Below are 24,555 nucleotides of genomic sequence, written 5' to 3' on the forward strand. Positions count from 1 at the left end.
TACAGTGGGAAGAAACCGGAGAAAACCCACGACGTTGGACACATCACGTACACGCGAGGAATCAAACCACGCCACTTGACTCCAACGCTTACGCATTAACCATTCGCCCCCCCCCCAATCTTTCGGTTGGAACAAACAACCGAGAGCCCATACACGTTGGAGTGCACGTAAAATAACCATACACTGTTGGTATTTGGAATAAGAGTAGGACGTAACATCGTAGCCCGGGCAAAACAACATTCCCTCAAAGCTCGTCTTTAAGTTTCATTTCCTGTGACCAAGTGGTGCAGGGTGGCGAATGGTTAGCGCGTGCGCGTTGCATCATAAGGTCTGTTATTGATCCCCTGCTTATAGGAGTACGGTCGTCTGTCCAACCTCGTGGGTTTTCTCCAGGTCCTCAGTGTTACTCCCACTGCTAAAAACCCCTACGCGCAAGCGAATTATTGAAATAAAATTGTACCATATGTTAGTCCCGAAATGACCTGGTTTGTGTCCAATGGACGTTAAACCCCATTTTTCTCTCTCCCATTTAACAAGAGCTTTAACAATCCATGATGCAGGGGAAGTAACCCCTAAATAAATATATATTTTATTTTTCCCTGTAGATTGTGTGAAATTCAATCAATAAATTAAATCCTTAAATGTGAGTACAGGAGATAGGTGCATAAAAAGCGATTTTTTTTAAACATAGAAAACTGTGGTCCTGTTTGTGGGGTTTGTAACCTTGCCATGTCATAAACAGTGAATAAAACATAGAACATGGTGGAGGGGGGGTGGATGGCCGAATGGTTAGCACGTGCGTGATGTATCATACGGCCGGTCATTGAGTCAACTGGCGTGGTTTCGAATCCCCGGTTGTACGTGACAAGGAGTAGGGTCGCCTGTCCAACCTCGTGGGTTTTCTCCGGGTCCTCCCGTTTCCTCCCACTGCTAAAGACCCCTATGCGCAAGCGAATTATTGAAATAAAATTAAACCATATGTTAGTCCCGAAATTACCTAGTTTGTGTCGAGTGGACGTTAAACCCCATTCTCTCTCTCTCTCTCTCTCCCCCCCCCCCTCTCTCTCTCTCTAAGAAAACGGTGGTCCGGATTGTGGGGTTTAACGTTGCCATGGTATAAAATGTGAATGCATTTATCATAAAAACTGTGTTCCAGGTTGTGGGGTGTGTAATGTTGCCATGGTTATAATTAAATTATTCGTAGAATAGAATAGAGTAGAAAATATTTTTAATGAATATGTACCTGAACAATAACGGCTCTTCGTTCAATTTCGTAATAAAGTCTAACTTCCCCTGGATGCCCAAGTTTGTGGCGCTTAATTGGAATACTCGCCCAGCCAAGTAAAATCCAATTTTCAGAAAGCTCAAATGGGCGCTTTGTCATTCACTGAGACTAAAAACCGAGACACCATGTACACATTGGTGTGCACGTACAAGAACCCCTGGAATTCGAAATAAGAGCAGGTTGTAGCTGAGCCCTCTGGGCAAAAGTTTCCCCACAGAACACTGCATTGCGTATACCAGTCTTCAGTATAGACTAGTATACAGGCCGCCACAATTCTATGGAATACAATTACTGCTTATTACTTCTCTAGTCATTATCAAAAAATGATAAAATATGAAAATATAACAAGACAATATATACATGTACAAAACTATGCTTGGTTAATACTGACCAACCAGAGATACTTTTCTAATTACCTTCAAGGGAACCTAATTTAATTCATTATAAGCCCTTGGGTACCATACCGGCATCCCTGCATCGCATCAAGAAAATAAGATTGTTACATACATTAGCCCGGTCGATACGGAACATTAAACTCCATTTCATTTTGTTTGACACCGTTAACTGTTCGCGCGTGAATAGAACATGCTTCTGTTTAATTATATTACACTTAGTTTGTAGTCTTATAAAATGAGGAAGCCACGGTGATTCAGTGAGTCAGACGTTGGCTCGTTAAACTAGAGCCCCCGTGTTCCATCTCGCGGTGTTTGCCTAGAAAGTTCGCCGAGATCTTCCGATGCGGTCCCGGCCCTTGTCAGTGTTGCAGGACGGGGGAGAGGTGTGTATCTATGGAGGCTATATTCAAAATGGCGACTGCCTCGTAACTCTTGTTCAGGTCAGACTCATTGTGTAGGCAGGCATACAGGACACATAAGTGCCCTTGTTTTGAAAGTAGTCTCGCTTAACCAGTCTAACAACCATTCTACGTTTGATTAACAGACCGGGATAATCAAGACTTCTTTTTTACGAAACATAACAGAAAGCTGGAACAATAAATTGAATTTAGAAGCACGCACGTTGGACAACTCAGCAATTGCTTTAAGAACCTTGTAAAAATGAAACTACTGCTAGTATCATGTTCTTGCCCAACGCAAGTATTTCAGAGATATTATTTGTACTAAACCAAAGGATGCCGCTCCTAATGGTACTGTTAATGATAAAGCAATTTAAAAAAAAACCGAACGTAATTTCTAAAGCTGCTGTAATAACCAATGAGCTAAATATTAATGCTATTCAGAATCGTCAACAATAGATTTTTTACGACTGCAATAGTTGATGTGTAGAGAATTGATTGTACTATTTATATACTTAGCCAAATTAAAACTTGACACTCGGGATTTTTGGGACTAGATTTTTAATATTTGGTTTAAGGCAACTATTTTAGTGTTATGTTGTGCACAGACGACCTTGACATCAACAGAAAGCAAGAATACGTCTCGCCGAAAGTCCTTGACATTGATAACGTTCGTGATGTCACAGTACCCCCCAAAATGAAATTCACAGACTTGGAGAACAATCGGAATAAAGTGTTTAATAACGGTTGTGGCCTCCTCGAGCGTCTCGTACTGCCACACAACGTCTTATCATGGATCTCAGAACATTAGTAAACACTACCCGAGGAAGACGTCGCCACTGCTCAGCAAGAGCACGTTGAAGGTCCTGCAACGTCAGTGGTGGATTCACTTGCTGACGAACACGTCGACCCAGTTCGTCCCAGGATTAAGGTCGGGGCTAAGCGACGGCCAATCCAGGACTTGGACACCGGCATTTCTTAAAAAATTCTGGGTAGCAATTGCTGTATGGGGTCGAGCATTGTTTTGTTGAAACGTTAGTCCAGGCCCATGTCTCTGCATAAACGGAAGAAGAACAGGTTGAAAAATCTGATCCCTGTACTGGACAGCATTTAAGTTCCCTTGGACAACAACAAGAGGAGAACGTCAATGTGCACAAAAAGAACCCCAAACCATGACGCTGCCGCCACCAAATCGGTCAACTTCTCTGACGCATACTTGAGCGTAACATTCACCTCGTCTGCGGTACACTCGGACCCTGCCATCGGCAAATCTCAAAGTGAATCGAGATTCGTCACTAAAGACAACCGAATTCCACTGTCTTTGAGTAAATCTTATGTGTCTTGTGGCCCACACAAGTCGGTTACGGCGATGAAGAGGTGTCAATATTGGTCCATTAGCCTGCAAGCGATTTCGAACAGTTTGTGCAGTTACCCTTCCACCAAACATCTCTCTACTTGTGGAGGTTGCAGTGACAAATCTGTTTCTAAGATGACGTAATTGTATTGCTTGATCTTCCTGGAGTGACGTCACACGTGGCGCTCCCGCCCTTGGTCGGTCGGCAATAGTTCCAGTTTGAAGCACTCTCATTCTAAGATTAATTACTGTCTGGCGTGAACAATTAAAGGTTCTTGCAACAGTGACCACAGACTGGCCAGCATAGAGCCTACCTATAGCACGTAGACGTTCTACATTTGAAAGGCGCGGCATTTTCTAACAAAGATGAAAATAACAATTTTAATTTTTTTTTTCCAGTTCAAGTTACGTGTGCTTGTTCAGTTTAAGCAAACTTGCATCGACTGACCTCACGAGTTTGTGTTTGCGCGTGTTTTTCAGGTTTTTCATCTTTATATGCTCAAAAGTCATGTGATCCACGTGACTTTACAATTTTATGAAATTAAAGGCTTCTTACTACTTACTATCGTTAGAAACACTTTAAAATTTATTTAACTTACCGGAAAAAAAAATTTGTTAAAATTCATCAGTGTCAAGTTTTTAATTTGGCTGAGTATAGTATCATAGACTCTACCGCTGAGTATTATCATAGTGCGAGGTAAGCGAGAAATCACTTCGAAGTAAGCCACTGAAGCGTGTGCATTCGCCATGTCGAGACCAACTTTCTGTACGGAAAATTTTGGGTGCGGGTCACCCTACCTAAAGGAACTAGTAATGGAAACTATAGATTGTCAGGTTGAATGAATTTCTATCTGAAATGCAAATTCGAGATAATAGCTAAGTTTAGCAGACCATACAAATTCTACACAGCCAAACACAATCAATAATGGGACCACAGTGGGGTCAAATATGTGAGCAGGCTATCGCGTAGCTTTTCAAAACATTTGATTTTACCTCACCATGGTCCAATGATGGATTGTGTTTGTCTGTGGAAAATTTGTGTTCTTATAAGAAAATGAAATCAAATGGGATTTAACGTCCAACTGTTCCGCACTGACTGGGTAATAATGACGGGTATACGCCATACAGTGTGCTATAAGGGAAATGTTGGCAGAACAGCGTCACTACAGCCTATTATTTCCATCCATTTCCAACAGTCAAAGGTTTTTTTTACGTGCACGCCGATGTGTATACGGGACCGTGGTTTTTCCTCCCATTCAAACGACTTATTCATTGTCAAACCCCCTACCCTGTCCTGTGTCATTGGCAAGGGAACCCATGGCGGAAAATCCAGAAGAATTTCTCAGCCAACACCGGGATCGAGCCAGGGACCTCTTGGTTAGCTATCTAACTCTTTACTCAACGAGTCTCCAATCACGTAGCCTATCCGTGTTAATTAAAACCGGCATAGGCCAGGGGTGGGGGGCGAGGGGAGGGGGCTGAATGGTTAGCACGTGAGCGCTGTATCATAAAGTCTGTCATTGAGTCAACTGGCGTGGTTTCGAATCCCCGGTTGTACGTGACAAGGAGTAGGGTCACCTGTTTCCTCCCACTGCTATAGTCCCCTACGCGCAAGCGAATTATTGAAATAAAATTTAAAACCATATGTTAGTCCCGAAATGACCTAGTTTGTGTCGAATGGACGTTACACCCCATTTCTCTCCCCCCCCCCCCTCTCTCTCGGCATAATCAATGCAGGTGGTACGAGTGACAGTCTGTCCAAGCAGCGATGTATAGTCGTATTGTGAATTCCAACTGCCGAAGTTTTGTTGGGTTTTTTTTCGTGCGCGCCAATGTGTATACAGGACCCTGATTTTTTTGTCCCACCCGAACAACTAAACGGTATTCCTTGCCAGAAACTCTGGCATGCACCATTGACAAAGGGAACCTTCTCGTGCAATTCCGGAATCGAACCCGGGATCTCCTGGTCAGCGATCCAGTCCTTTACTCTCGAGTCACCGCGGCTCCCGTCACGTGTCTTTTCGTCCGCCGGTCGTTTGGAATCGACATCATTTTAATTTAATAAAAACAGGATTTCCCCGGACCTCGCACTATGATCTATGCCAGATTGAAAAGACGCTTATTATCTTTTCTGGATAAAAATGGAAAAAAAAACCAAAACAACAATCAATTTCAATGAATTATGTTTATTAAAATGAAAAGCTGTATCAAATTAATGATCATCGATATACTATAATGGTTTCTGAGCTGAAAAGACAAATTAAAAAAAAAACAAGATTAAGTATAGAATAGGAACACAATTTTACAGAACAGAACAGACAACCTTTATAACGCTTTTATCAACATCAAAAGATGCTGGATGGGAAGTGAACATTAGTAATTAATAAATAATGACTCAGAAATTCGTTTTTATATCCATGTGGAGTCGAAAGCTCATGACAATAAAAGAATCCGCATAATCAAATTGTGTGCTCGGCGTTGCTATAACCATGACAATAATGGAATTTGCATAATCAAATTGTGTGTTCGGTGTTTCTATCACCATGACAATAAAAGAATCAATGTAATCAAATTGTGTGCTTGGCGTTATCACCATGACAACGTTGACCTGTTGTATTAAATATCATCCATGGCCTATTCGGTTATTATTCAGATAAAATTTTCTTTTTGGGACCAGGAATTGAGCTCCAAGATCTGCTATCTTGTTGTTCTTGGGGCGACACTTATTGTGCATCAACTGGACGTTTTTTCATATTCCAAGATGGCTGCGATGATGTAACGCTCGACCCCTAGTCCATAGTATGCCAGTACTTGTTAATAAGCGGCTTTAAATACATATGGTATAGATACACAAGAACAAGACGTTTTGAAACACCCGGATGACCTGGTGCTACTTGACCATCGTCATGCAATACAAATTGACAAGACTTTTTGAAATAACAGGTTCTGCTTGACCATCGCCATGTTCTTAAGCAGTGCAAATGATACGTCTCGTGCGATTTTTGGAATCATACACTTAGACGTGTTTAATATCCCATCACGTTTTGTGGTTTCAATTCCCCGGTTGTACGTGACAAGGATTAAGGTCGCCTGTCCAACCTGGTGGTTTTTCTCCGGGTCCTCCGGTTTCCTCCCACTGCTAAAGATCCTAAGCACAAGCAAATTATTGAAATAAAATTGAACCATGTGTTAGACCCGAAATGACCTAGCTCTCTCTCTCTCTCTCTCTCTCTCTCTCTCTCTCTCTCTCCACATTTTAAAAAACGAAGCATCACAAATTGTTAAACAAAATTATCATTTTTTAAATCAGTGATTCTCAACCAGTGTACCGTAAGACCTTCCTAAGTGTGCCGCGAAATTTTGAACAGTACACTAAGAAAATGTGAAAAACCACGTGATCCCAATTGAGTATTCGCTGGTGTCTACTGATAAGTTCATAGCTGTGTTTTGCTTTATTTAGTTTGAGTCATTCTATGTGTCTATAACTATAGTCTCTGTCTACAGTTGTATGCCGTCTAACTTTAACCATGTTATTATTTAGCAAACTTCAAATATTTTTCATATATGTAGCCATGTGTGTCACTATTTTTTCAAAAAAAAAATGCTGAAAACCACTGAAACATACATTATGCAAGAGATAAATCTGTCCATTGCAGGTCTTTCTTTAGGCCTGAAATGTTATCTAAATTATTAATTAGACATTAATTAACTTATCCAGACCATGATCAACTCTAGATGGCATCGCTAGCCTACGATCATAAGTGGATTGTGAGCCGATTTACTGCATAACATTCTTTCTCGATTAAACGATTAAATGGATAATCGAGACTATGCTGTTTATCGTACTGACTTTGGTAATGATAACCGAGGCTGGGCAGAAATGTCATTCGCTTAGTTATCGGTTCATAGTGGATCAATTTGAATGAAATTTTCAGCAAATTGCGCTTAGGGTTCTTTAGCAGTGGGACCTGCGGAAAACCAACCAGTTTGGACAGGTAATACTACTCCACTCCTTGTTATGTACAAGCGAGGAATCGAAACCACGCCACTTCACTCAATGACAAACCTTACTTGAATTGTATTCTATTCTGAATCATTTGATTCTAAATATTCCAGGAATAATTCGACTGCTTCAGATTCTTCTATATCAATAACGCCATCACCTATAAAATAAAAGTTATAAACCAAAGACGGTTAATTCTGTTCGGGTAACGATTATTTTAAACTGTGCTCCTCTAGGTGCTGGCTTTATACTTTCGATGGTCTGCACCACATGAAGATCTGACTAGTTGTGGGGGACGGTCGTGTCAGGGGTCATACGAACAGCTTTTAACTCAATAACGTCAGACATTTGACTAACCAATCAGCTTTGACGTTTCTAGTAGGATATCCACAGTTCCGTGCATCGCACGCCAAGAACTTGCTACAACAGACTGTTTCATTGGCTAATCCATCACATCAAGCAAAACGCGGGTTATATAACAACTCTTCCAGATCCAAGTGTAGTAAAGACAAGTAAAACGAAATTTTGAACTATAAAAATCAAAACGAAATAGGATCTGTGTTTTAATCAGATGGCGTATGTCCCTAAAAATAATCCTTGTCATTGAAGAATGAAATGAAATGAAATGGAGTTCATCTTCCTACTGTTCTGCACCCATTGGACTAATGAAAATGGATATACGCCATACATGGTGGGTACTATTAGGGAACTTTTGCCCGGAAACCGCACACTATCTAATCCCAACTGTCAAGGGTTATTTTACGTGCAGCGTAAATAATATATGTATAATAATAATATAATATGAGATCTCGGTTTCATGTCGTATGCGAACGACTATACGTTATCCCTTGCCAGAACGTCATTCCTGTACTATTGACAAGAAGGAACCTCGCCGGAAAATCTCTTTGAACGTTATCCGTGCAATGAGGATAGCGAGGCGACTAAATGAATACCAATGATCAACTTTTGTCAATTTCACGCGAAATCCGATGGTTCAAACGAACGAAATTACACCTTGAAACTAAGCGCCAATATTGCTGCAGATACCTTTAGCCATATAATATCGAATGGTATTTTATTTTATAAATTGTTGAGATTTTGAAATTTTTTGTTTATTTCCAGCTTGTTAATACGAATATGAAATTCATCGGATAGTTTAGCTGTTTAGTTGCGAAATCGATTCTTTATTATTAATGTAAAACTCAATGATTAAAATGCATTTCTATGCTCCCAATTATACGAAATGCATTTTTTAGGTAAAAATCAAAGGGAATGATTAAAATGCATTTCTATGGTACATATTATACGAAATTATTAAAATATAGTTCTTTGGTATACGAAATGATTAAAAAATATTTCGATAGTACACATTATACGAAATACCTATAATGTATTCCTTTAGTATATATTATATGAAAAAGTGAAAACAAGCTGATAAATATTTCTGATAAATATCCCGTATTCTGACCTGTTTGTATCAAGTCGATTTTCAAATATAAGATAAACTAAATAAACTAGTCACTAATCTGAAATAATAGTCTTTAAAATGACTCCATCTGGTGGACATTTCATATCGTTTCCAAATCAAAGTATCGACAAAGTATATGTTTGTGAAATCCACAAAACCTCATTTTTTAAAAATCTCTTAAACAAAATTTGCTTTTTGCCGTCCTAGTCTGAACAATAGGAAAGGTCAGTCAAGCTATCGTGTTAATGATGTATTGACAAGTAAAATATATATTAGATCATAGGAATACTTACCATTAGTATCAAATTCAGCAAAGAATTCATCTAGATCTTCTTCACTGTCAATGTCAAGCAATTCTGCAACTTCTTCACGTGACAGTTCACCGTCATCGAAGCTAGCTTCGGCATTTTGAGCCAGAAAAACTACAGCCACGGTTATCAACAATAAACACTTCATTCTGTAATACAATTATATAATATTACATTAGTTGATAAAATCATATAACATTACACTGGGTTATCAACAATAAACACTTCATTCTGTAATACAATTATATAATATTACATTAGTTGATAAAATCATATAACATTACACTAGTTGACAAAATCATATCACATTATTACATTGGTTGACCAAATCATATTACATTACTCAGGGGGTGGATGGCCAAATATTATAAGGTCTGTCATTAAGTCAACTGGCGTGATTTTAATTTCCCGGTTGTACTGATTTGGCCGACAAAGTTCTCATCCAAATTTTCCGGCGTGGTTCCCCCTTGTCAGTGATGCAGGACGGAGGGCCTGACGAAAAACCGAGGTCTGCTGTGCCCATTGGCGTGCACGTAAAAGATCCCCTGGCTGTGGAAGTCAATAAATAAGAGTAGTGCCGCTGTCGGGCAAAATTTCCCTCATAGCACACTGTATGGCGTATGCCCGTCTTCATTAGCCCAGTAGAACAGAAGGACGTTAAACCCCATGTCATTTCATTACATTTCTATGCATACTTTCACGCTTGTCAAGTGAGGACCTGATATGAACAATGGCGACATTCTTCTAGGCCTATGTCTATCCGTCGTGTCTCTTTTAAAATAGAGTGACTTGGTTTTATTTTCTATTTTTGTCAGCACAAAATAATTTGTAAATTTTGATAAATAGAATATTAAATAGAATTGCATGGGGAATTTGTTTTTATATCTGTATCTCCGCAAACGGGTTCGCACAGTTTGAATATGTCAAATATTAAGTTTAACAACACGGCAAAGATCCACAAGGTATCCATATCTCTTTGAAACGAAATGATTCGGATTCAATTTCTACAACAAAATAAAAAAAATAAAAATCCTAAAAATTAAATGATATGTAATAGAATATTAATGTTACCTGTACACTGTATATCTTTCACTATACTGATAATAGCCTACCTGTTCATAGTTATATAGTAAATAAGGTGATATTCATATAATTATTCTATCAAGTTTAAATGATTTTTGATAACCATCTTTATTATGTGGTGTTTTATCGTAAATAGATCTCGATAAATGTGTTTCCCTATTCGGCTTAGAAATAAAAGGGTAATTCAGGTTATCGGACATCATCTATTGTCACTTCTGAAAACAACTTGTTATCTTCATTAATGCGTTAATTGGTTATCGGGAATATTTGTTAAATGTAATTAATATTGTAGAAAGTGTGGACATAGGTTGTCATGACGTGGCACAGAACACGTTGCATGGATCTCGGCAATCTGTTTCACAACGGTAATGTGAAAGCCTTCTTTTAGCTCTGTAAAAGATGACTGACCTTTAAGTTCAAGTGCAGTATAGGACTAGGTGTGACGGCACACCATAAGGCGCCGATAGCATGTGCGTTGTTTACATCGGACGTAGTAAACAAGTTCGGACAGAATTGGCCACCTTTACTCATTTTACACCTTTGCGTACTATCTTATGTACCTAATAATTTGTTTATCCAGTTATGTCTTCTAACACCTTTATTTTCTTTCTTAATAATTTAAAAAAAAATGTTGCTGAAGATTAAGGTTAATATTGAGAGCTCTTAGTGATGGTTGCGGCCAAGCGAATATTTACTGATGACCAGTTTGGGATGTCGGACGCTGTAACCCAGAGACAGTCTCTAAACATAATTATTCATGGTTTATGTTACAGAGTTCAACAACCCGAGTGTCTAACAACGCATTCAGCCCGTAGTCGGTAGACCCAAATAGTCAGGCTAGCCTAACAGTAACAATGCCGTACCCGCCGCCTTATTCAGTTTCTTTAACTTTTTTTTATATATCTTAATCTATTAGTCCAGGAGCTACAAGACTTGTATTTTTGGGCGTCCCGTACACATCTCTTCTAATTCCAGGCCCCAAACCTTTTGTTATCGAGATGTTAATTGAATCTATGTTAGCGGGTGGACTATAGGCCCTATAGGGAACCACGGTGGCTAAGTGGATAAGACGCTGGCTCATCGGAATTTCCAACGTGGTTTCCCTCTTGTCAGTGGTGCAGGACGGACGGCCTGACAAGGTCAGCTGTCTAGTCGTTCTGATGGACGAAAAACCGAGGCCCCGTGTATACATTGGCGTGCACGCAAAAACCACCTTGGCAGTTAGAATCCCCGTCTTCATTATCCCAGTCGAGGCAGAACGGTAGGACGTTGAACCCATTTCATTTCATTTTTATAGGCCCAACATACTTGATTCTTTAAGGCATACAATCAAGGAGTTGGCCACGGGCATCACCAGAGCTCTGTCCACCCCCACATGGCTTTAGGATGTTTTAAAGTCTGGTTATTTAGAATGGACAGTTTTAATATAGGTTCAAGTTACCCAACCACCTGAGTGTTTTACAATTCATTTCAGCAAATGATGCAAATAAGCTGGCAATAATAATTCATTCTGTACCCCTCGTCTTCTTCAGTTTCTTGAGAGAGAGAGAGAGAGAGAGAGAGAGAGAGTGAGTTTAACGCCCACTCGACACAAACTAGGTCATTTCGGGACTAACATATGGTTCCATTTTATTTCAATGATTCGCTTGCGTGTAGGCGTCTTTAACAGTGGGGGGAAACCGGAGAACCTGAAGGAGAACCACGAGGTAGGACATGCGACCCCACTCCTTGTCACGTACAACCGGGGAAACGAAACCACGCGGCTTTAAATACATGTGGTATAGATACACAAGAACAAGACGTTTTGAAACACCCGGATGACCTGGTGCTACTTGACCATCGTCATGCAATACAAATTGACAAGACTTTTTGAAATAACAGGTTCTGCTTGACCATCGCCATGTTCTTAAGCAGCGCAAATGATACGTCTCGTGCGATTTTGGAATCATACACTTAGACGTGTTTAATATCCCATCACGTGTTGTGGTTTCAATTCCCCAGTTGTACGTGACAAGGAGTAGGGTCGCCTGTCCAACAAGGTGGTCTTTCTCCGGTTCCTCCGGTTTCCTCCCACTGCTAAAGATCCTAAGCACAAGAATTATTGAAATAAAGTTGAACCATGTGTTAGACCCGAAATGACCTAGTCTCCCTCCCTCTCTCTCTCTCTCTCTCTCTCTCTCTCTTCACATTTTAAAAAACGAAGCATCACGAATTGTTCAACAAAATTATCATTTTTTAAATCAGTGATTCTCAACCAGTGTACCGTAAGACCGTGGTGAGGTAAAAGCAAATGTTTTCAAAAGCTACACGATAGCCTGCTCACGTATTTGACCCCACTGTGGTCCCATTATTGATTGTGTTTGGCTGTGTAGAATTTGTGTTCTTAAACACTGTAAGATGCTCTGTGTGTAGAACTGATCTCTGAGTATTGACTAACTGGTGAACTTTTTAGGCAAACACCGCGAGATGGAACACGGGGGCTCTAGTTTAACGAGCCAACGTCTGACTCACTGAGTCACCGTGACTTCCTAATTTTATAAGACTACAAACTAAGTGCAATATAATTAAACAGAAGCATGTTCTATTCACAAGCGAACAGTTAACTGTGTCAAACAAAATGAAATGGAGTTTAATGTTCCGTACCAACCGGGCTAATGTATGTAACACTTATTTTCTTGATGCGATGCGAGAGAGAGAGAGAGAGAGAGAGAGAGAGAGAGTTAGAGTGGGGTTTAACGTCCACTCGACACAAACTAGGTAATTTCGGGACTAACATATGGTTTAATTTTATTTCAATAATTCGCTTGATCATAGGGGTCTTTAGCAGTGGGAGGAAACCGGACGACCCGGAGAAAACCCACGAGGTTGGACAGGCGACCCTACTCCTTGTCACGTACAACCGGGGATTTGAAACCACGCCAGTTGACTCAATGACAGGCCGTATGATACAGCACGCACGTGCTAACCATTCGGCCATCCAACCCCCCTCCGCCGTGTTTTATGTTTTATTCACTGTTTATGACATGGCAAGGTTACAAACCCCACAACCAGGACCACAGTTTTCTATGTTAAAAAAAATCGCTTTTTATGCACCTATCTCCTGTGCTCATATTTAAGCATTTAATTTATTGAGTGAATTTCAGACAATCCACAGGAAAAAAAAATATATATTTATTTAGGGGTTACTTCCCCTGCATCATGGATTGTTAAAGCTCTTGTCAAATGGGAGAGGGAGAAATGGGGTATAACGTCCATTGGACACAAACCAGGTCATTTCGGGACTTACATATGGTTCAATTTTATTTCAATAATTTGCTTGCGCGTAGGGGTCTTTAGCAGTGGGAGTAACAATGAGGACCCGTAGAAAACCCACGAGGTTGGACAGACGGCCGTACTCCTATAAGCGGGGGATCAATAACAGACCTTATGATGCAACGCGCACGGGCTAACCATTCGCCACCCTGCATCACTTGGTCACAGGAAATGAAACTTAAAGACGAGCTTTTGCCCGGGCTACGATGTTACGTCCTACTCTTATTCCAAATACCAACAGTGTATGGTTATTTTACGTGCACTCCAACGTGTATGGGCTCTCGGTTGTTTGTCCCAGCCGAAAGATTGGGGAGGGGGCGAATAGTTAAGCGTTGGATTAAAGGGTATGTCACTGAGTCAAGTGGCGTGGTTTGATTCCTCGCTTGTACGTGACGTGTCCAACGTCGTGGGTTTTCTCCGGTTTCTTCCCACTGTAAGCGAATTATTGAATTAAAATTGAACCATATGTTAGTCCAGAAATGACCTAGTTTGTGTCGAGTGGTTTCCTATCACATGCCCGATCGTCGTTCGGATTTGGCATCATTTTAATTAAAACGGGTTTTCCCCAGACTACGATCTATACCAGATTTAAAAGACACCAGGCTGTTATCGTTTCTGGATAAATATGAATTTGGCATCATTTTAAATAGGCATTATGGGAGATTATATAAAATGAAATGGGGTTTAACGTCCTACTGTTTTGCTCCGAACTGGGCTAATGAAGACGGGCATACGCCATACAGGGAAATTTTGCCCAGACAGCGGCAATACGGCCTACTCTTATATCGAATCCCAACTGTCAAGGTATATTTTACGTGCACGCCAATGTACAGTGGCACTACGGCCTACACTTAAGTCGAATTCAAACTGTCAAGGGATCTTTTACGTGCACGCCTATGTGTACACGGGGTCTTTCGTACTATCCGAAAGACTAGACAGCTGTCCTTGTCAGGTCCTCCGTCCTGCATCACTGACAGGGGAGAACCACGCCTGAAAATCTGGATGAACTTTCTCGGCCAATGCAGGGATCGAAGACCCGACCTCCAGGTTAGCGAGCCAGCGTCTTACCCACTTAGCCACCGTGATCCCCGGGAGCTTAGATAAATAGTTGACTGTTCTTGATATAATAGTTAAACAAATAGATAACATAAATAGAATATGTTCAACATTTCAGTTAAATTGCTGCAATCTGAACCTAGATATTAGCTTTTGAATTTGAAGCCTAGCCTCTGTCATCATTATTAAAGTCGTTGAGCAACAGATTGGATTCAAATCCAGCGAAAATCCGACGCATAAGATGACATCGAAAGCTGATTATGGTCTGGATAAGTTAATTTATGCCTAATTAATTAATAATAGTTTATATAACATTTCAGGACACTGATCTTCCTAAGTGTGCCTCGAAACTTTGAAAGGCTTACAAAGAAAATTTCTCACAAAAGAAGCCATATATTTGACTGGTGAAATTCGAAACACTTCAATAAAGTAAGCTGTGTTTTTCTTTATTTAGTTTGAGCCATTCTCTGAGTCTATGACCAGTCTGTGTCTACGGTTGTATGCCGCCTATGATTTGCCATGTTTTTATTTTGCAAAATTTAAATACTGTACGTATATATTTAGCCAGGTATGCCGCTATTTTTCATGTGTTCCAAATAAGGTGTGCCGTTGACAAAAGAAGGTCGAGAACCACTGTTTCGGGTCTAAAGAAATACCTGCAATAGGCAGATTTAGCTCTTGCGTAATATAATGTTTAATAAAGGCTGTTTTCGCACACTATGCTCTATGCCAGATTGAATAAACGCTTATTACCGTTTCTGGATAAAAATGGAACAAAAACAACAATTAATTTTAATGGTTTATGCATATTAAAATGTAAAGCTGTATTAAAAATAAATGATCATCGATATATTGTAATGGCTTCTGATCTGAAAAGACAAATAAAAAAAGAAGATTAAGTAAACAATACATAACATGGCGACTTGGATTAAAAACACAATTTTACTGAAGCTCTTAAACAAAACAATCTGATTAAAACGCAGATCCTATTTCGTTTCGTTTTTTTATAGTTCATAATTTCGAAAGTATAAAAAAACGAAACGAAATATAGATCTATTTTAATTAGATTGACATCAGAACAAACAACCTTTGTAACTCTTTTTATCAACGTCAAAAAATACAAAAATGTAGCCTTATGTGAATAATAAATTGTCAGAATATCAGCTGGATTTGTGTTCGAGTTTCAATTATGCCAAAGGATCTTTTACGTGCATGACAATGTGTACACGTGACCTCGGTTGGTTTTTGTACAATCCGAACGACTAGACAGCTGTGTTTGTCAGACCCTCCGTCCTGCAACACTGGCAAGGGAAAAGCACGCCGGAAAATCCCGATGAACTTCTCAGCCAAACGGGGAACAACCCGGCGACCTCCAGGCTAGCGAGTCAGCGTCTTACCCACTTAGTCACGGTAGAATCATACACTTAGAACACTCGGCAAACCTCGGTAAAAATCCGTTACTCTAGATCAAGCCTCGGCTGTATGACGGTAAGTGATATATATGTACCTACGCCTATACAATTGCGATTCGGCACCGGTTTACTTATTAGGAAAACTTGCCGCTTTTAAAAAGAAGTTATCAAAATTGCGTCGTTCGAAGCGTGTGTAGAAATTTTAGTGCAAAGTTGTCCTTGTTTGAAGAAAATCGGATAAACTTGAAAGAAAAACAGCTTCAGACTTTGAAATATTTGTATGATAAAACATTCTTCAAAGGCGTCGTCATGGTCAACGCCGTTGGTAATGCGGGAACTTGAAAATAGTTCCAATGGCGGACTTCGTCACACAGCCGAGGCTAGATGTAGGGTACTGGAATCTGCCGAGGTTTGCCGAGTGACACTTAGAATTTTTTCATGTTTTAAAAAAGGAAACGTCACAAATAGTTAAACGAAACTTTCATTAGTTAAGTTATACAAAAATGTGGGGTTAAATGAGATACAAGCGAAGTAAATAAAATGGGGTTTATTGTCTACTTGACACAAACTGTGTCATTTCGGGACTAATGTACGGTTCAATTTTATTTCAATAATTGATTTGCGCATAGGGTGCTTTAGCAGTAGGACACACAAAAAACCAACGAGTTTGGACAGACAATACTACTCTACTCCTTGTCATGTACAAGCGAGGAATCGAAACCACGTCACTTCACTCAATGACAGACCTCATGATCTAAAGCCCACATGTTTAACCGTTCGCCCCCCCCCCCACACCCCTCAGTTTATTGCTACGATATATGCTTACTTGAGTTGTGTTCTATTCTGAACCATTTGCTATGAAATAATCCAGGACTTCTCCGACTGCTGTAGATTCTTCTAAATCAATAACGCCATCGCCTAGAAAATAAAAGTTATAAGTCAGAAGACGGTTAATTTTGTTCGGATAACGAACTGTGCTCCTCTAGATGCTGGCTCTGCAATATGATTAAAATAGGTCTATATTTCGTTTCGTTTTTTTTTATATACTTTCGATGGCCTGCACTACATGAAAATCTCCCCTGTTGTAGCGGGCGGTCGCGTCAGGGGTCATACGAGCAGCTTTTGGCACAATGACGTCAGACATTAAAATTTGATTAACAAATCAGCGTTGATGTTTCTAGTAGGATACCCACAGTTCCGTGCATCGCACGCAAAGAACTTGCTGCAATATACCGTTTTATTGGCTAATCCCTCACATCAAGAAGAACACTCTTCTAGTTCCTAGTGTAGTAAAGACAAGTAAAACGAATGTTGAACTAAAAATAGGATCCGTGTTTTAGTCAGATTGTGGCTCTGTGGTGGCTTATGTCATTAAAACAATCCTTTTCATTGTTCTGCTCCTATTGGGTTACTGAAAATGGATATAAGCCATACATGGTGCTGTGAGAGAGAGAGGGATGGTGTCTAACGTCCACTTGACACAAACTAGGTCATTTCGGGACTAACACATGGTTCAATTTTATTTCATTAATTCGCTTGCGCGTAGGGGTCTTTAGCAGTGGGAGGAAACCGGAGGACCCGGAGAAAACCCACGAGGTTGGACAGGCGACCCTACTCCTTGTCACGTACAACTGGGGAATTTAAACCCCGCCAGTTGATTCAATGACAGACCGTATGATACAGCGCACAAGTGCTATCGAAAATTGCACCTTGATCATTACAGCAGATGTATTTAGCCAAATAATATAATTGCAAAGTAATTGCTGAAACCTCTAAACCTGTGTTAAACTTATTGTTTTCCTGATGGTGTTTTATTTTATAAATTGTTGAGATTTTGAAAAATGTTGTCTATTTCCAGCTAGTTAATACGAATATGAAATTGATCGGAGAGATTAGCTGTTTAGTTGTATTGAGAAATCTATGCGAAATCGATTCTAAAACATTCAGTCTTCTGTTTTATAAATATTTTAAATTCTCTCAAAAATAAATGATTAAAACGTATTTCTTTGTTACACACTATGCGAAATGATTAAACCGTTGTTTTTTTGCGTACACACTATGCCTACAATGTATACCTTTAGTATATATTATACGAAAAAGTGAAAACAAACTGATAAATATTTCTGATAAAATATCCGGTATTCTGTCTAACCCGTTTGTATCAAGTCAATTTTCAAATATAAGATAAACTAAATAAACTAGTCACTAATCTGAAATAATACGTCTTTAAAATGACTCCATCTGGTCTGGTGAATAATTCATATCGTTTCCAAATCAAAGTATCGAAAAAGTATATATTTGAGAAATCCACAAAGCCTCATTTGTTTTTAAATCTCTTAAACAAGATTTGCTTTTTGTCGTCCTAGTCTGAACAATAGGAAAGGTCAGTCAAGCTATCGTGTTAATAATGTATTGACAAGTAAAATATATATTAGATCATAGGAATACCTACCATTAGTATCAAATTCAGCAAAGAATTCGTCTAGTTCTTCTTCACTCTCAATTTCAAGCAATTCTGCAACTTCTTCACGGGACAACTCACCGTCTTCGAAGCTAGCTTCGGCATTTTGAGCCAGAAAAACTACAGCTACGGTTATCAACAATAAACACTTCATTCTGTAATACAATTATATAATATTACATTAGTTGATAAAATCATATAACATTACACTAGTTTATAATTATATTACTATCAATGGTTATTTTTCGGGCACGCAAATATAATACACACGGTCAATCGTTTTTACGTCCCATCTAGTTCTTCGTCACTGTCAATTTCAAGCAAATCTGCAACTTCTTCACGGGACAATTCACCGTCTTCGAAGCTAGCTTCGGCATTTTGAGCCAGAAAAACTACAGCTACGGTTATCAACAATAAACACTTCATTCTGTAATACGATTATATGATATTACATTAGTTGATAAAATCATATAACATTACACTAGTTGACAAAATCATACCCTATTATTACAATGGTTGACCAAATCATATTATATTACTCAGGGGTTGGATGTCCGAATATCATATGGTCTGTCATTAAGTCAACTGGCGTGATTTCGATTCCCCGGTTGTACAGCATTGGCCAACTAAGTTCTCATCAGATTGTCAGTGATGCAGGACGGAGGGCCTGACAAAGACAACTGTCTAGTCGTTCGGATGGAACGGAAAACCGAGGTTTTAATTTCTATTTTTATCAGCACAAAATAATTCGAAAATTTTTATAAATAGAATATTGAACAGAATTGCATGGGGAATTTGTTTTTATATCTGTATCTCCGCAAACGGGTTCGCACAGTTTGAATATGTCAAATATTAAGTTTAACATCACGGCAAAGATCCACAAGGTATCCATATCTCTTTGAAACGAAATGATTCGGATTCAATTTCTACAACAAAATAAAAAAAATAAAAATCCTAAAAATTAAATGATATGTAATAGAATATTAATGTTACCTGTACACTGTATATCTTTCACTATACTGATAATAGCCTACCTGTTCATAGTTATATAGTAAATAAGGTGATATTCATATAATTATTCTATCAAGTTTAAATGATTTTTGATAACCATCTTTATTATGTGGTGTTTTATCGTAAATAGATCTCGATAAATGTGTTTCCCTATTCGGCTTAGAAATAAAAGGGTAATTCAGGTTATCGGAGATCATCTATTGTCACTTCTGAAAACAACTTGTTATATTCATTCATGCGTTAATTGGTTATCGGGAATATTTGTTAAATGTAATTAATATTGTAGAAAGTGTGGACATAGGTTGTCATGACGTGGCACAGAACACGTTGCATGGATGGTGGCAATCTGTTTCACAACGGTAATGCGAAAGCCTTCTTTTAGCTCTGTAAAAGATGACCGACCTTTAAACATACATTATGCAAGAGCTAAATCTGCCTATTACAGGTCTTTCTTTAGGTCTGAAATGTTATCTAACTTATTAATTAGACATTAATTAACTTATCCAGACCATAATCAACTCTCGATGGCATTGCTAGCCTGCGATATTTATTGTATTAGGTTCCGATTTCCTGGATAATCGAGACTATGTTTTTTTATTGTACGGACTTTAGTAATGATGATCGAGGCTAGACCGAAAATTCAATCGCTAAAATCTCGGTTCATACTGGATCAATTTGACTGAAATTTTCAGCAAATTGCCTTTACAATATCTAGTTTCTAACTATTATCTTATCTCCCATAATGTATCTTTAAGTTAGCGTGCAGTATAGGACTAGGTATGGCGGCAAATCATAAGGCGTCGATAGCATGTGCGTTGTTTATATCGGACGTATTAAACTGGTTCGGACAGCATTGAGCCCTTTCACTATTCAATGTACCTAATATTTTTTTATGCAGTTATATCTTCTAACACTTTTATTTTTTTTCTTCATAATTTAAAAAAGATGTTGCTGAAGAATAAGGTTAATAATGAGAGCTAATTAACTCCCGAATATTAAAGTAGCCAAGTCTCTAACTCAATATGATCAAAGATTTTCGACATTGAAAACACGAATTATTTGTCAATTCAAATCAACACTGGTCTTGTGATCTTACAGGGAAAAGATGGGCTTCTGATATCCAATGTTCAAGACAAAATAAACATTTTACTATTGGTACACGAATCGTGTACCATAATGCGTTTCAGCGCCATTTGGAACAAGGTACTCAAAGAACAGGGCTAGACATATTCCACAAGTCATGTCAAATGGTGTCGCTATATTCTTATCTGGAGAACATGCGCAATAAATACCAGCGGTGTAGACTGGAAAAACCAGACGCTAAAGATTGCCATTCACATGAGACCTCTGGCATATTTCGCCGAACATAACTAATTAGAAATTACAGTAAAAACAAAAACGATTGAATGTAAATTAGTTTATATAGAAGTTATATTTCAATAATTCGCTTGCGCATGGGGGTCTTTAGCAGTTGCAGGAAACCGGAGAACCTGGAAGAACCTCTCGAGGTTGGACAGGCGACCCCACTCCTTGTCACGTACAACCGGGGAATCGAAACCACGCCAGTTGATAAAATGACAGACCTTATGATACAGCGTACGCGTGCTAACCATTCGCCCCCCCCCCCTTACCACCCAAGTTTCTTCAGCTATTCAGTTATATCTCAATCTCGTATCTGTTAAATTTTTTTATTAATCCCGGATTAATTATTGACCCTCGAAACGGACCCCCCGTCTTGCACAAACGCGAATCCAATGCTCATTTTTTTTTAAACAATATTTTATTCAGAAATTGAAAGGGATTGAGGAACAGGCATAGCCTATATGACCCCTCTCCTAAATGCAAGAATTGATATGAATATGTAAAAGAAATAAATGAGTAAACAACAAAACAATAAAATGAATACTTAATCATCAACATTTTATATATACATATTTACACATTGACTACGCCGTTGTTCATGTTTGCATTTTAATCGATATAGATGTTACACGTATTGATCTTAAAACCTTCTGCTGCTGTCAAGAAACGTGTGGACCTTTTCAAAGATTGCTAAAGAAATATGACTGCTGCTTACACCGTATAACAGATTATGAGTATTAATAAAATTCGGTGGTAAAAGATTTATAGATATTTTGTGTGCATCTGAATGTAAGGAGCAATGTAGAAGAAAATGATCGGTATCTTCGAAGGAATGACCGCAATCACACTCTGGGCTGTCCGAAATATGCCTTAAGAATTTATGCCCATTTAGGTCACTGCAAGAGAGACGAAGACGACTATGTAATATTTGATTTTTACGTTTGCCAAAGTTGAAACAAGATGGTATATTTTTTATCTTTATCAGTTATTTTAGTTTTAAATTTACTTATAGAGGTTCAATGAAGCCCGGTTGTTATTGTTATAATAAATTATTTGATCGATATATATTAATCGCAATGACAAGTTTGCAGTTAGTTATCAATATATATTTATCGAAATGACAAGTTTCCAGTCACTACCATTTACTGAACTATAATATTTACCAATATGACCAACACTACGGATGTAAAACAGTTAATTATTTTTCAACGCCTTTTTCATTTATATTATACGACTCTATACCTGTTTTGTGGACTGTAGTATTGCGTTGTTCAATACAGAAAAAGGTGGGTTATTATTTTGCTCTGTTATTCATATTTGCAATCCCTGGGTAGGACCCACAGTGGTTCGATGGGTAAGAAGGTTTCGCCTACGAGTTTGAAGTTGGCCGCAACAGCACCTGAGGATTAACCAGCCTGGGTGGCTGGAAAGAGAAGGTCGTAAGCCAAATAACAGTAGCCCGTAGCGTCGTTGTTGGGATACAATTTCCCTAATGGCAGAGTGCATAGTGTATGTCCGTCTTCATTTCCTGGTTGGGACTGAACAGTAGGACGTTAAACCCCATCTCATTTCATTTCCGTATACCCAGTGAACCAATGGGATTAACACACTTTATTTTTTCTAATCTGGAAGAAATTTACCTACCTTTCTGAATCTTGATTTTGTAGATAGAACGCCAATTTAGTTTTATGTTTTCGTGTTTCTAGCTTCTTTGACACCGCTAATGAAGACGGATATACCTCGTACAATGTGCTATGAGGTATATTTTGCCCTGGCAGCGGCGCTACGATCTACATTTATATCGAACTCCACCTGTCAAAGGCTATTTTGCGTATAGGACCAGGTGTAAACGGGACCTCGGGTTTTTGTCCCATCCGAACCGCTGACAAAGGGGAACTATGCCTGGAAGTTAACAATGAACTTTGTCGGTCAACACAAAGATCAATCAAGAGACCTCTAGATTAGCGACCCAACGTCTTACTCACTGAGCCACCATGGCTCCCACTAGCTTTATTAATTACCGAATACACTTTAATACCGCTTTTTTTTAATTTATTTGTAAAACATGTAGATTAGAATGAAGTACCTTATCCTAGCAACTCTTGTGGTACTTCTTTTGGTTTCACCTGGTGATTGTGGGTGGACTAGAGCGATCAGAAGGGCTAGTGAAAGATTCGCAAGAACTCCAACCGGTCGATTTTTCAGATTGTATCGTGACCACCTTAATGGCAGAAGTATTCCGATAGATGATATACCATACGATGAGTAAGTATTAGTTAAATAATCGCTTTTTTTTCAATATTAGGGGCGTTGAGTTGGGCGGCAGAATGGTTTCGATTTTTCCCCGCATTTACTTGACGAAAAGTAGGGTCGTCAGTCCACCTCGTGGGGTTTTCTGCGTCCTGCAATTTCCTCCCACAGCTAAAGACCCATATGAACAAGCGAATTACGGAAATAAAATTAAACCATATATGTTCGTCCCGAAATGCCCTAGTATGTGTCAAGTGGGCGTTAAACCCCATTATTTTCTCTCCTCTCCAATCATGGGCTAAGTGGAGGTGACGCAATATTGCGCTTAGCAGGTCTTTAGATTCTTTCATATATTGTTGAGATGCTTGCACTCAATCAGAAAATTGCTTAACAATCAAACGAACTTGACAGTGTTCACATTCTCGTTGGTGATAAGGTGATAAACATATGAATTAACAATTCGTGAGCCTAAAAAATCACGCACACCCCTCCTGTTTCTGGGAGGAGAGAAGACCGTATTGAAGGTCATATCTAAAAGGGGCCGCGGGAAGTGAGACGCTCGATCCCAAGAAAGTTCAACGGGATTTTCCGGCGGCGTTCCCCCTTGACAGCAGTGCATCACGAAGAGTCTGGTAAGGGAAAAATTATAGTCGTTCGGATAGTACGGAAAACCGAGGTTCCGTGTACATATTGTCGTGCACGGAAAAGAAACCTACCGGATTCATTCACTTTATTTGAATTGTTCGTTTGTTTGTGATTTTTGTGTTTTGGTCTTGTCCATATATTTGTCTATGTTTAAATTATGTGTGGTGCAGTCTCCCTGCACTTACTATTAACATTTGGAATTCGATATAAGAGTAGGCCGTAGCGCCGCTGTCCTGGCTGAATTTCCCTCATAGCAAACTGCATGGCGCATGCCCGTCTTCATTACCCCAGTCTGTGCAAACAAATAGAACGTTAAACCCCATTTCATTTCTTTGTACCGCCGTTAACCTCGAATTCGTTACTTTTATGAACAACATAACCTGACCCACGTCAATGGATACTTCATTAATTGCATAAATGTTCTTTATTTTCAGATGAAGACACCGAGAATGGAAACTGATTTAAAAAACGGAAATAATCAGTTCAATGAATAAAACAATATAATTCCATTACTTCGTTGAAATATATTTAGCTATAAGTAATGGCGGGAGAAGTGCACGGAGTAGGATATGCATTTCTGCAGATACCTTTTTTTATTTGAGAATTTTGCATAGGTAATAAACTTCAGAGAGAGAGAAGGGGGGGGAGAGAGAGAAAGATAGATAAAACGGGAGAGAGCGAGTTGAGCGTCAATAATTCGCTTGTGCGGAGAAAACCTACGACCTTGGTCAGGCGATCCTATTCCTTGTGAC

At 39.1% G+C, this 24,555-nt stretch overlaps 3 long non-coding RNA genes across 3 annotated transcripts; 1 reads left to right on the forward strand and 2 right to left on the reverse strand.

Annotated features, from left to right (window-relative positions):
* Window positions 1-5,602: 5,602 nt before the first annotated feature.
* Window positions 5,603-9,354, reverse strand: LOC126811883 (uncharacterized). Its single transcript, XR_007675771.2, has 3 exons — window positions 9,197-9,354; window positions 7,504-7,595; window positions 5,603-5,679 (listed from the first exon to the last, which is right to left on the reverse strand). It is a non-coding gene; the product is annotated as an uncharacterized LOC126811883 (long non-coding RNA).
* Window positions 9,355-15,448: 6,094 nt separating this feature from the next.
* LOC126811880 (uncharacterized) lies at window positions 15,449-18,689 on the reverse strand. Its single transcript, XR_007675768.2, has 3 exons — window positions 18,527-18,689; window positions 16,901-16,992; window positions 15,449-15,531 (listed from the first exon to the last, which is right to left on the reverse strand). It is a non-coding gene; the product is annotated as an uncharacterized LOC126811880 (long non-coding RNA).
* A 3,468-nt stretch (window positions 18,690-22,157) lies between these two features.
* Window positions 22,158-24,312, forward strand: LOC126811881 (uncharacterized). Its single transcript, XR_007675769.1, has 3 exons — window positions 22,158-22,194; window positions 22,980-23,173; window positions 24,238-24,312. It is a non-coding gene; the product is annotated as an uncharacterized LOC126811881 (long non-coding RNA).
* Window positions 24,313-24,555: the final 243 nt, after the last annotated feature.

This window comes from Patella vulgata, chromosome 2 (genome assembly GCF_932274485.2).
Source record: "Patella vulgata chromosome 2, xgPatVulg1.2, whole genome shotgun sequence".
Classification (NCBI taxonomy): domain Eukaryota; kingdom Metazoa; phylum Mollusca; class Gastropoda; family Patellidae; genus Patella; species Patella vulgata.